We start from the raw sequence: 13,772 nt of genomic DNA, 5'->3' as shown, positions 1-13,772 counted from the left end.
TATTATTTCAATTTTGTGTGAATGTTCATCTTTTTTTTCAATCCTATTTTCAATTTTCATGATTATGAATAGGCTTAGGATTGAAAACGAATTATGTTATGGATTCCTTTCCTAATTTTGAACTTAATCACATATTGTTTAGAAGATATTTAAACCTAATTTGTGATCTTAATGAATTTAGGGATTAATTCGATTGAACTAACTCTAATGACATTGATTGAACTTTCATAACATGACTATTCTCTGTAGAATTATGCTAATTCGTTTGCATTGGTTTAGTGAATTGGATTGATGATTTCCAATTTGTTATGCAACCAGTTTGTGCAATTTTGTTTGTGTTCTGCAACTAAAACTCTATTTTAGTTTAGAATTCGCATTTCTATTCCGTGTTTTTGCATTTCTTTCCAGTGCCTACAAACTATTTGTTGAAATTCCCCTTGTTGTTTATAAGTGAATTAAAGTAGGAACCAAATTGAATCGTATCTCTAAGTCGACCTAGGTTAATCTTGTACTGCAAAATTTCCTAGTTTTATTTGTTTTGAATCGATTCGACAATCGTTATTAGTTCTCAGACCATATAAATCAAATCACATATAACAACCATTCATAATATAACGAATGAGACATATATTTTAGGAAAAATTCTAAATTAAAGAATAGAATGACAATTTGCAAGCAACTCTTAACATTTAATAAAAGAAGTAAATGAGAGAATAAATATAAAATTTTGAGCAGAGTCTCTTCTATAATTAACACTATTCCCAAAAATTCCAAATCAATACAACAACAACATCATTCATAGTTTTATTCATTAACAACAAATATTTTGCCTCCCATTAGCTTAAAAAAAATTTTCCTGAAAACCAGCATGCAATAGGGACAAACATGCAATCTCATAATTGGGTTCCGTGACCCCAACTATGGCATTGAAAGCTATAAACTAAACTCCCCTCACGTATCTATATTCTCCTGTTAGCTCCTCGTGACGTTGTTTTGAAATCTCTTAGGTTCATGTCCTTAGTCTGAATGTAGAGCTCTATATACCAAATCAAAGACAATTTAGTATAGTTGTCAAAGACAAGGTTAACAATGATATTTAGGGTCAAATACCCACTTAAATTTAAAAGGGGCTAAAACGGTGTTTTTGGAGTCCAAATAAAAAAGACGTCATTTAGAAATTCCGGTCACGCCAATGTGACCGGGGTTTAGCGAAGGTCACGAAAATGACATCAATTTTATAAAAAGGAAACTTTTACAACATCTCATATTCAAAGGTTTTTCAAAGGAAGTGAAAAAACATCAAATAATGATACCCAAGTCACAAAAGATAGTAAGAGAGGCTCAAACTAACTAGGAAAAGGCATAGAAAACACGGTTACCTCCAAGAAACTGCAAAGGGAGGGTCGAATGTTTTGTTCTCTGTCGAATCCTTTAGTTGAGTTTTGAAGATTAGGCTCCAATTAAAGTGTTCCTCTCCATGCGGTGGTCCGATGGTAAGCGACAACAACTCATGGCGGTCACCGGTGGTTGTGGGTGGTGGTGGAGGAGGTTCTAGGGTTTAGGTGAAAATTTTGGAGAGAGAGACAGAAAGTGAAAAACATGTTCTTTCTCGCTGCTGGTCATATTCGTAACCTGCAAGACTCGCTCGAGCCAAAATTTTGCTCGCTTGGGCGAGATGGCCCAACTGAAACACCCCTGGGTGAGTTATGGGGAATCCCTACTCTAACATATTTCAATGCTTCAGTGCAAAGGTCACACTCCAGATGTTATTTCACAAATCCCAATGGTCAAAACATGTAGACTTAGGTTGAGATCCTGCAATCCTTATTAGAAGGTGATCTAACGATTAACAAATATGAGATTGTGGTTTTACAGAAACAGGTTTTTGGATTAATCTCAAACTCACACAATTCCAATGCAGCTCAATCAAACTCCATATAACATAACATCCACACCAAGTAGTTGCATACGGATAATTCACACAACACTTCAACTAATCCAAATTAATCAAGTAATTAAATAATACTAGAAATACATCAAACATCTATTTTTAGTTATCAAAATTTCAGGGCGTTACAACCCTAAACCATCACTTCATCATCAGTAAATGTAATTGTTTATTACAATGGCACCATCATAACAATTAAACATGGTTCAACGTTTGTAAGCGGTTCACCAACAATTGTTCAACTGGGCAACAAAATGTCACTTGATGCCTTGAAACATGCTATTGGAAACAAGATTAGTCTACCAAATGGTAAAGTGGTCAAGGATATACATTTTTGATTACCTATATCATTTGTTGGTGATTATGGCCAATACAGGGCATGCTGTTAGACTATTGGCGAGCGTACCAATGTCATTGCAAGTTAATAATTTTATAAAAGAGATCGTCTCCATAGGGACTTGAGTTACTCAGTTTCTCCAGATAAAAGTAAACATTTCAATAGTTATATACAAAAAAATCAATTGAAATATCATGGGTTTAATGGAAATAATGAAAATAAGGAAAGTAACAGAATAACAGAAATAACGAAAATACATAAAATTACGTAAACAATTAAAACGAATTTAATTAATTCAAGAGAAACGTAGGATTGGATTTCATCTTCATACCCTTAGTATCCAAATAATATTAATACATATGAATCATTTTCTAACATCACTAATGCACACATTAAATCACCCTGAATCGATCCCTCACATTTGAGAATCATAAGAATATTTATCGAATATTGATTACTCGAATATTAAATAAATATCCCTACATTACAATCATAATCTCGTGTTATTTGCAATCAAAACGTTATGCTTTATTCCTAGCAACATAACGTAAAGAGTAAATTCATTTAGTTCAAATTCTAAGGGTACATTCTAATCAAACTTAAAATCCAATTTCATGAAACTTGTGATCAATTAGAATTAAACATTATGAGTAGAATGAAATCACTAGTAATGAGTAGAAAAGATTCATATATATAAGAAATATCAAATGAGATACATAAGGGTATGTAGATTACATCCAATCCTTTGGAGAAATGGTGAAGGATGTGATCTAGGGTCACTTCTCTACAGCTCAGTGCCACTTCTCTACAGCTCAGTGCCACTTCTCTCTCTTCTTTTTCCAAGCTTCATGAGTTCTTTTGGTTTCTTTGCACTGCCTTTTCTCCTTGATGTGCATGGCATTTTATACAAAATGATCCAAGAGGTGCCAGATCAACTCGCCCAAGCGAGTTGGTTGCTTAAGGCTGAACAAACTCCATTAGCCTAGGTGAATTGGTTGTTAGCCTGAAAGAGTGGTACTCTAAAATATTTCAAAAATGACCCTTTTGCCCTTCATCTTGGCTTGGTTTCTGGATCCAACAAACAACCATCAAAACATAAGGAATGCATCGATGAATCTTCCATATTTAAACAAAAACATTAATAAATGTACAATATATAGAATTAAGGGATATTTATACGAAAACTATTACAATTGAAAGAGAAGTGCTAACATTCTAATCCCAAAAATAACTAAAATATGGCACTTATCAACTCCCCCAACCTAGAATCTTGCTTGTCCTCAAGCAAAATATAGAAAGAAAACTACGAATAACTATATAAAAGCGCTTCAATTTTTCTACACCAAAAACTATGAACATTCTATGTAAAGAATCAACCTCCAAAGTGATCAGAACAACATTTTTTAAAACGCAACAATGAGAAATGAAAGCATAAAGATGAAATTCATAGAACCAAATGAGATTAAGATCAATTCACATTTTGTTTCTAAAGAACATCAGAGAAAACACCCGATTCACTCAAATAGAGGAGAACCTCTCAAAGGTGTATAATTCTCATACAAGCAAGTGTTTCATCTCAATTCCAACACTGATATGTCATAAATCAATTTTGCAATTCATTTCCCATCAGATCAAAGATAAAGTGCATACTCATCATGGATCATTAGGGCTTTTAGGGTTGGGTTTGGCTTGAAGGAAATCTTGGTTTTTCTGGATATTCAAGCATACCTTGAGAATAGGAGAGCAAACATAAAACCAAGTTAGCAACTCAAATGAATCATCACTTCATATCCCTTCCCTTTTCAACCAAGTTATCACTACTGCCTATACCAAAATCCCAAATTATAAAATTTACAACAACTTTATACGATTTATAACATAATGTACATAATTCAGACATTTATTTATTCACAAAGAACTTGTTTCCCTTCTTTTTTTTTTCTTTTCTTTCCTTTTCTTTTCTTTCTATACAATAATTAAATATTTAATTTACCTTAATACCCACATTCAAAAACAGAGTATTTACATCACCATTAGCCACCAAATGATAGAAATCCCCAACAGAACACCTATGCTCTCCTAACCTAAGGCAAGGTAGGAAACTTTTATCCTATGTTAGTGTTCCAACAAAATATGAAGTGTTTTGCTCAAAGGGCTTGCAAATGGTAAAACAATATACATTGGGATAGTTTTTTATCTTGGCCAGTAGCTTAAAATATAAAGAAAGAAAGCATGCATAAATCATATCCATGAGTCATATGTTATGACAATTAGAAATTCATGCAAAATCACTTGTAGAACATATCATTGAGGACACTCAATGTAAAATCCATGGTTGCACACAGTCACTAAAGCTTAAGGCCTATTTCCATGTTCAAATCAAATTAGTGTTTTGAAAGTTGTTCTTTATCAAGTCCATACAAAAACATTTGAATTCATTTGGTTATTTGGGAAAGCCATTCATTGTTTTTCATTCTCAATGTTTCCAAAAATCACTTTGTTGTGTTTTGATCCAATCAAAAGTAAGTTTCAAAAACACCGGTTGCTGATTCTTTCCAAAGCATGTTATGTCTAAGAAAAATTTTCTATTTAAGTCCCAAAACAAGTTATTTATAATCTACGACTACACTAACCTAACAAAATATATCAAAGCAAACGTAAATTAGTCAAAAACACAAACTCGCGTAAGTTTCCAAGCAAAAATCCAAAACAGTAAATAAAGTAATAAAGTACTAAAGTTTAATACAAAGTGATAAATAAACATAAAGACAAGTCATGAATTTTTGAAGATCATGGCTGAGGAGCTCATTTCCTCCAATGAAATACTCAATAGGACCTGTCGTGTCTTCCTCCTCCTCTGCTTTTTCTCCTCTTGAAAAATAGGCCTGACCTTAGGCCTTGCAATGATAGCTTAAACAAACAGATTATACGTTCAAAATAATTCTCCAATAAAGACTCAAAAGTAAAGTTTAGAAATATAATTCAAAAGCATAAGAAATAAGATTAAAGTAACACAAAGTTTAGAAACACTAGGTTGCCTCCTAGGAGCGCTTTTTTAACGTCTTTTAAGCTGGACCCCCTTGTTATGGCTCAGGCTTCCTACAATTAGACAACAATGGTGAGCCAATGGCTTCTACTTTTTCATTGTCCATAATTCTTCTATTCTTTGTAAGAAATTCCTTCATGAATTTAGCATATGTTGGCATCTACTCTAACGCCTCAGAAAAATGAATGTTAATCTACAGTCGTTTGAAAATGTCTAAGAAACGCATGAACTACCTTTGCTTATTGTTCTTTGACGAAGCATGTGGATAAGCACGATGCTCAACTGGTGGATGGTTTACTACAACTTTTCCTTTGTCAGTAGCTTGTTTATTTGATTTCTGACTCTCCTCTTTAGTTACCACTTTCTCTTCCACCTTTTTATTAGTCACCATGTTGGATTTCCCATGCAGTTACTTTTTGGTCCAATTTTTCTTTATACAAATATGTTGAAGGGAAATATGGTTTTCCGGAAAGCGCACCGGATCATCAAGTATTTAAAATTAAAATGGATGAATCCGAGTATCAAACTCAGGGAACTAGTCTTAGACAGGGTTGAATTCAGAAATAAGGCATTGTTGAAAGAAACATTGATAATTGATGATTTAGAATAGAATTAAACTAAGTCTAGGCTAAAAACAATAAAAATGCAAGTAAGTAAAATTGACAGCAGTAGGTAAAGATGTTGGGTCTTTCTAACAAACCAGCTGATGTATATAAAGATGTTTCTCTAATCAATCATGTTTTTGTGTTCTATGTTGTAGCCTAAATTACTAAACCTCGATCCCTAGTTAGACTGAATCAACCCAAGCTTCATCCTTAGATCCCTCTTGTTGGACTAGGCTTAATTTAGACAACCCTCCTAGGTTTAGACTAACTTAAACTAAGCTTCGTCCTCAGATCCCTCTTGTTGGACTAGACTTAGCTTAAATAGCTTACGAAAGTTTAGACTAATTTAGCCTAAGCTTTGTCCTCAGATCCCTCTTGTTGGACTAGACTTAGACCAAACAGCATTATTGTAACAACATATTTAAAACCAAAACTTAATCCACAGATCCCTCTTGTAAGACTAAGTTTCAATTCTGCTTCATTCAAGTTCTAAGGCAGCAATACATTTCCCAATGCTAAAATCACCTAACCAGGCACACAAATGGTTGATCAAACCAAGAGCATACAGAATTTAAGCACTGAAAGAAGCATTGAACACAAGAAACACAATCAATTAGATATTAAAATAATTACATCAACTATTCTTAGAAATCCCCAACAAGGGTGTTTAGCAAGCCATTACAAAAAAACCCTTAACAATAATGAGATTACAAAACCTAGGTATCTCTGCAAAAGCTGCTCCTCTTGCTGCCTCCAGAGCTCTTTTCCCTAAATAGGCACTATGGTGTGCTCTGGAATTCTGTGCTTCAGGGTGTCAAATTTGTACCCAAAGTGTGTCTATTGTACCCTAATTCTGCACAAGACAGGCTTTAAATAGGCTCTGAATTCGCTACGTTGCGCTTAGCGCCACCCTCATGCTTAGCGCAAGTAAGTGGATTTGAGCTTAGCGCCAGTTGTGCGCTGAGCCTGGCTGAAGACAACTACTGCGCTTAGCGCACTGATCTCGCGCTTAGCGCACAACCTTGATATTGATGCTCTGCCAGATTCTTCTGTTGTGCTAAGCGTGCTGAAGCTGTGCTTAGCGATGGATGCGTCCTTAGCCCATTGATGAGCTAAGCTCAACTGCCACTTTTAGCACTTCATGACTTAGCCTCTTTTTCACCTAAAATTGCACATATTTCATCATTAAATTCAATGGAAATATTCTTGAGACAACTTTAACCATAAAACAAGATTTATTTACTAAATCACTACAAAATAACCATAAATTGGGGGAACTATACTATTTTTTGAAAATGTTTTCTATACAATAGTTAGTCGTATAAGACGACTAATACACCACTTCATCATTTTTCTCTTTTTCTTTTTCAACTCCTTATTTTTCATCATTTGTTCTACAACTCCTTTATTCTTTTTCTCAACATTATCCTTCAAACTAACCACATTCCCACACCTTGTTGTAATTGCATTGCATTGTTCCTCTGGGTTAACCTGTGTGTTTACTGAAAAAGATCCACTTCCATGCTCAGACAATTGTTTTGCAAGCTTTCCAACCTAAACTTCAAGATATTTTATGGAAGCATTAATTTTCTTTTGGTTTATGATGGACATCTGCATAAGCTGAGTTAGAGTATCTTCCATCTTTGACATTCTATTCGGTTGAGCATGTTGTTGTTGTTGTTATGGACCCCTATTTGAAGGACCTGCAAAATAAGTGTTAGTCGGACCAAAATATGCATTATTATTTTGTGGTCTCTAGCTATAAGGCTTATTTGAACCTGAGCCACCTCTATAACCTTGGTAGTTTCCTTGGAAGTTATATTAAGGTCTACCTTGATTTTGCAAATAATAGGCCTTCTCTTCCTATTGGCAATACACATATTTGTTCTGAGCTAGAATTGCATTTTGAGTATCCAACTCCATTGTACCTTTCCTTTGAATTGGAGCTCTATCATGGTGACTCTGATAATCACTAGAGCCAATGATTACAATTGCTTCCTCAAGGCTCTTAGACATCATAGTACCTCCAATCGAGGCATCAAGAATCATCTTTGTCTAAGGTCTCAAACCACTGTAGAAAATATGTAGTTGTGTAGCATCATCAAAACTATGGTTTGGGCATCTTAGCAACAAAGACTTAAATCTCTCCCATGTTTCACAGAGAGGTTCATCAGACCATTGGGAAAAAAAAGTGATGGCTAATTTTGCGCTGATGAATCTAGACGAAGGAAAAAACCTTCTAGTGAATGTTTCCTCCACTTCTTCCGAAGTGTTGAGACTTTTGTTTGGATGTGATTGGAGCCATATTTTTGCCTTACATGTTAAGGAGAATGGGAAAGCTCTAAGGTAGACAACTTCAACATCTTCGTCAGAAGCTCCCATGGTGTTGTATAGCTCCATGAAGGTAGACAAATGTGTGTATGGATCTTCATGATCCATTCCAGCAAAAGGATATGAACCAATCAGACTAAGCAATGTTGGCTTCAACTCCACAACCTTATTATTGAAAGGATGAGTGACTATGTTTTTGTAATGCTTTGGTCTTTGTTGATAAGCATAGTCACCAAGAGTCCTCCTTGGTGGTCTATTTCCTTCTCCTCTTCCTGCCATACTATCAATTAAAAGTGGCCTTTCTGGTGAAGGAAAATCAATAGAAAAAGAAAAAGGAAGAACAAACTAGAATAAACCGTAAACACCGAGATTAGTGAAAATAAAATATAACAATAGAGAATTTATACACAATCAAAATAAAAGAAATGAATACAAAAGTAAGGGAAATAGCCTATCTAACTAAAAATTTAAATCCAAAAGAACTGACTGGGTGACTTAAGTCCCCAACAATGGCGCCAGAAAGTTGTAAGACTATTGGCAAGCGTACCAATGTTGCCGTAGGTTACAAATATTATAAAATAGATCATTTCCATAGGGACTTGAGTTACTTAGTTTCTCTAGATAAAAGTAAATAGTTCAATAGTTATATACAACAAATTCAATCAAAATATCATGGGTTTAATGGAAATAATGAAAATAAACAAAGTAACGGAATAACGAAAACTACGGAGTTAGCGTGTCGGAAATACGTAAAATTATGGAAGCAATTAAAACGAATTTAATTAATTCAAGAGAGATGTAGGATTGGATTTCATCTTCATACCCTCAGTATCCAAATAATATTAGTACATATGAATCATTTTCTATCATCTTTGATGCATACATTAAATCACCCTGAATCAATCCCTCACATTCGAGAATCCTAAGAATATTTACCGAATATCGATTCCTCGCATATAAAATAAATATCCCAACATTACAATCATAATCCCGTGTGATTTGAAATCAAAATGTTATGCTTTATTCCAAGCAACGTAACGCAACATAGATAGTAAAATCATTCAGTTCAAATTCTAAGAGTACTTTCCAGTCAAACTTAAAATCCAATTTCATGAAACTAGTTATCAAATAGAATCAAGCATTATGAACATAATGAAATCACCAGTAATGAGTAGAAAAGATTCATATATATAAGAAATATCAAAAGAGGTAGGGTACAAAGATTACATCCAATCCTTTGGAGAAACTAGCCGATTATTGTGTAGAGCACAAGATCAACAGAAGAAAAGAAGGATGCGATCCACAACCACTTCTCTACAGCTCAGTGCCACTTTTCTCTGTTCTCTCTCCAAGCTTCGTGAGTGCTTCTAGTTTCTCTATAGTACTTTTTCTCCTTGTTGTGCATGGCTTTTTACACAAAATGATCCAAGAAGTGTCAAACCAACTTGCCCAAGCGAGTTGGTTGCTTAAGGCTAAAGAAATTCCAGTAGCCCAAGCAAGTTGGTTGCTAGCCTAGGCGAATGGTACTCTGAAATATTGCCAAAATGACCCTTTTGCCCTTCATCTTGGCTTGATTTCTAGATCCAACAAACCATGAAAACATAAGGAATGTATGGATGAATCTTCCATTTTTAAACAAAATAGCTGATACAAATAAGAGTCAAAGTGGCAAAAGTTGCCCTCATGGATTGAAATATTGAAGTGTTAGTAATTTTTCTTGTTTTTTGGCCACTTTGTTAATGCGTTTGAGGGCCGAATCGAGACTGAAATTTGTCTTAATGGCTTCGGTGACATGAAAACTATGAGAATAAAACATTATTTTAACCAAAATAGCTGATACAAATAAGATTTAAGTGCCAAAAGTTGCTCTCATGGATTGAAATCTTGAAGTTTTAGTAATTTTTCCTTGTTTCTAGCCACTTTGTTAATGCATTTGAGGTTCAAACCGAGACACTTTTGCTTTATGACAGTACATCAGAAACACTTTTGCTTTATGACAGTGGGTCACAGACACTTTTGCTTTACGATAGTGCATCAGAGACACTTTTGCTTAATGCTAGGGAATCCAATGCTTCAAACCCTAATCCTAACCCTAACCCTAACCTTATATCATAAATCCTTAACCCTGACCATCGACTCTACACCTGAAACTAAAAACCTAACCTTAATATAACAATTGGACCTATTATTAAGAGGAGAGAGATCTTCTTTTATTTGATATTTCTTTTTTGAAATTATTTTTAATGAAAAAAATGGTTATATGAATAAACTATTCAATATTCGCACAAATTCACAACTTGTTTTCTTCTTTTTTTCTCTCACTCATGGCTTCACAACTTCATTCTCATTTATTCACGTCAGAGAATCCAATGTTTCGAACCCTAACCCTAACCCTAGGTCATAAACACTTAACCCTGACCCCGAACCCTATACATGCACCAAAAACCTAACCCTAATATAATAATTGAACCTTAAACTCTAACCCTATGTCAAGAAATCCAATGCTTTACACCGTGTTAGAGACACTTTTGCTTTATGACATTGTGTTAAAGATACTTTTGCTTTACGCTAGTTCGCCAAAGACAATTTTTCTTTTTGCTAGTGCGTCAAAGACACTTTTGCTTTATGCTAGGAAATCCAATGCTTCAAACCCTAACCCTATGTCATAAACTCTTAATCCTAACCCCTATATATAGAAGTCATATTCACCTTCATTTAACACATCCACACAACACTTTCTTTCTCTATTACTTTCTTCCAACTTTGCAAACACAAACATTATATCGTATTTCTTTCTATATTCTTTCTTTATTACACAACATGTCTTCCTAATTTTTTAATTGGTTAGTGCACTACAATGGACAAATAATCAAAACAAATGAAGGGGACACATTTCAATGCTCCCACTCGATGTTCTTTTAAACAAAGCGAGGCCTTACACTTGAAGCATTGAAAAGAAAAATCCATCAAAGGCTCTAACTTCAACCACTAGACCAAGTATGCGATATTTCATACTGATACCCATAAGTAGTGGGGCGTGGAATGCTCAAGTTTATAACAGTGCAACTTGTTGATGATGAAGATGTTAAAGGTATGATTTATGTTATTCGCCAGTATGAGAGTCTTCAATGTAGCGAATTGTATGCAAACATCAAGCTACATATAATTCCCACCCCAAACCCTCAACCAATATCTCATGAACCTCAATATTATCCTCAGTCCCATTATTCACACACATCTAATGCAACCCAAGACTCTTTTTCTTTAACCCAGCTTTAACCCAACGACAACAAAATTTATTTGAACCAAACACATCTTCTTTTACTCAATTTCTTTCTTCACCATTTTCCACCAATTTGTTAGACTCAAACATTTGATGCTACAGAGGATCAACCTCACCTATACATGAGTGCCCTTTTAGTAGAGCCTACCTCATCAACCCAACTAAAAGAGCTTGAATTTACAGCAGAGAATGACTTACCTAACGAAGAACTTGTTCCCTTTAGTGAGGACAAAGATAAAGTTCTATGCAATCAATTCTAGGAGGAAGATGATGATGAAGAAGCTGAGTCTGCTTTACCAATAACGGTCGTACCACCATACTACATATCACCACACATGCGAAATCTTGATGAATCTAATTTTCAAGATTTTGAATATGACCATAGCTTGGATTGCAAAGAAGTCCAACATTCGGTGGGGACTCTCTTTGAAGGGATGTGTTTTATAAAAAAAACAAGAAGTACAACATGCTTTGTAGTAGTATTATGTGAGCAAATGACCAAACTAAAAGACATAAATATCGAACCCAACAAAGCTAGTTTTCATTTTTAATGACAATAGTTGTGCATGGAGGTGCAAGGCATCATACATCCTTGCAAGTAAGCAGTGGTAAATAAGAAAGCTCAAGCCATAAATGTTCAAATCCATCAATCTCACAAGATCATACAAAGCTATAGTATATGCTCAACAGTAAAAGCATCCACACATTGGTTGAAAATAATCCATCAACTTCAATGCCAGCCTTGATAGAACACATCAAAAGCACTGTCGAATACACTACCACATACCGTAAAGCATGATTGGAAAAGCAAAAGGTCATTGAAAACATCTACGATAATTGGGAAAGATAATTCCATTATTTACCTAGATTGTTGCAAGCTATGCAACAATTTCTTCCTAGTGTGGTCGTGGAGAAAGAAACACTGCCAATGTCACCACAAGGAGGTCAAACAGTAGAGGGTTTCATGAAATTCCATCATATTTTTTGGAGTTTTAGACCGTGTATCGATGGGTTTCAATATTGGAAGCCTGTGATTTAGGTCAATGGAACATGGTTGTACGGTAAGTGCAAAGGGACCTTTCTTGTGGTAGTTGTGCAAGATAACAATAATAAAATCCTTCCAATAGCCTTTGCAGTTGTCAAGAGTGAAACTACAAAAGCATGAATTTTCTTCCTCCAAAATTTAAAAAGGCATGTCACCCCATAATGTGGTCTGTGTTTGATTTCAGACATGCACAAGTGATGTGCCATCATTTTCTTCTATTTTCTAAACCCTTTTTGCGCCATTTTAATTATTGATTGGTCTTAATTGTCAATTAATTAGGCAGTTTTATTATTTGGGCTTGAAATTCTGATACCAGGGGACAGATGTCGTACAGGATGTCACGACATCACGCTTCAGAACATGCAGATTATATGTGTCCGTATGAACAGATTAAACAAGTAAATAACACAAGAGAATTGTTTACCCAGTTCGGTGCTACCTCACCTACATCTGGGGGCTACCAAGCCAGGGAGGAAATCCACTCTCAATAGTGTTAGTTCAAGGTCTAACAGCCCCTGTTTACAACCTTCTCACCTAACCACTACCCGTGCGATCTCTACCTAAGAGCCACTCTTAGATATGAGAACCTCCGCTCACTCCCTCTCACTCACACTCCTGTGTTTACAATTAAGTCAAAGACACACCAGAGATCAACTCTGAACAAAAGAGATCAACTCTACACACTAGAGATCAACTCTAGACACAAGAGATCAACTCTACACACATAGGTCCAACACTTGATGTTAGGGTACCATCAAGGTGGCTCACAAAAGACTCAAGTCCCAAAAACTCACAAAATAACTCTTCAATCCCGGACTTGGTACAGAACTCGTGCAGCCTCCATGATTATATAGCCGTGTACGATTCTGGGCTGCAACTCCTTGATGCTGGAGGAGATCTATCTTCTTCTGAAAAATCTGCAGTTAAAGAACTAAAAGATAACTTTTGATCTTTTAGTTTGAATCTTTAATCTTTAATCTTTAATCCCTGAACGAACTCTTCTACTTTGAAATTCGAACTTTAATGATCTTTTAATTCGTTCCTAAAGATAGATCTTCTAATCTCTTGCTAACTGCACAATAATCTGTTAAAGATATAACAGATTTATATGTCCAGTATTTTCGGGCCGGATGTCAGGACATCGTGTCCGACATCGTGGATCCTGCAGCTTCACTTC

At 35.1% G+C, this 13,772-nt stretch overlaps 1 non-coding gene across 1 annotated transcript; it reads left to right on the top strand.

Annotated features, from left to right (window-relative positions):
• The first annotated feature begins 8,040 nt into the window (after window positions 1–8,040).
• LOC114385544 lies at window positions 8,041–8,142 on the top strand. Its single transcript, XR_003660913.1, has one exon. It is a non-coding gene; the product is annotated as a small nucleolar RNA R71 (small nucleolar RNA).
• The last annotated feature ends 5,630 nt before the right edge of the window (window positions 8,143–13,772 follow it).

Source organism: Glycine soja, chromosome 14, assembly GCF_004193775.1.
Source record: "Glycine soja cultivar W05 chromosome 14, ASM419377v2, whole genome shotgun sequence".
Taxonomy (NCBI): Eukaryota; Viridiplantae; Streptophyta; class Magnoliopsida; order Fabales; family Fabaceae; genus Glycine; species Glycine soja.
Note: the sequence above shows the minus strand (reverse complement) of the source record. Positions and strands in the feature narration are given on the sequence as shown.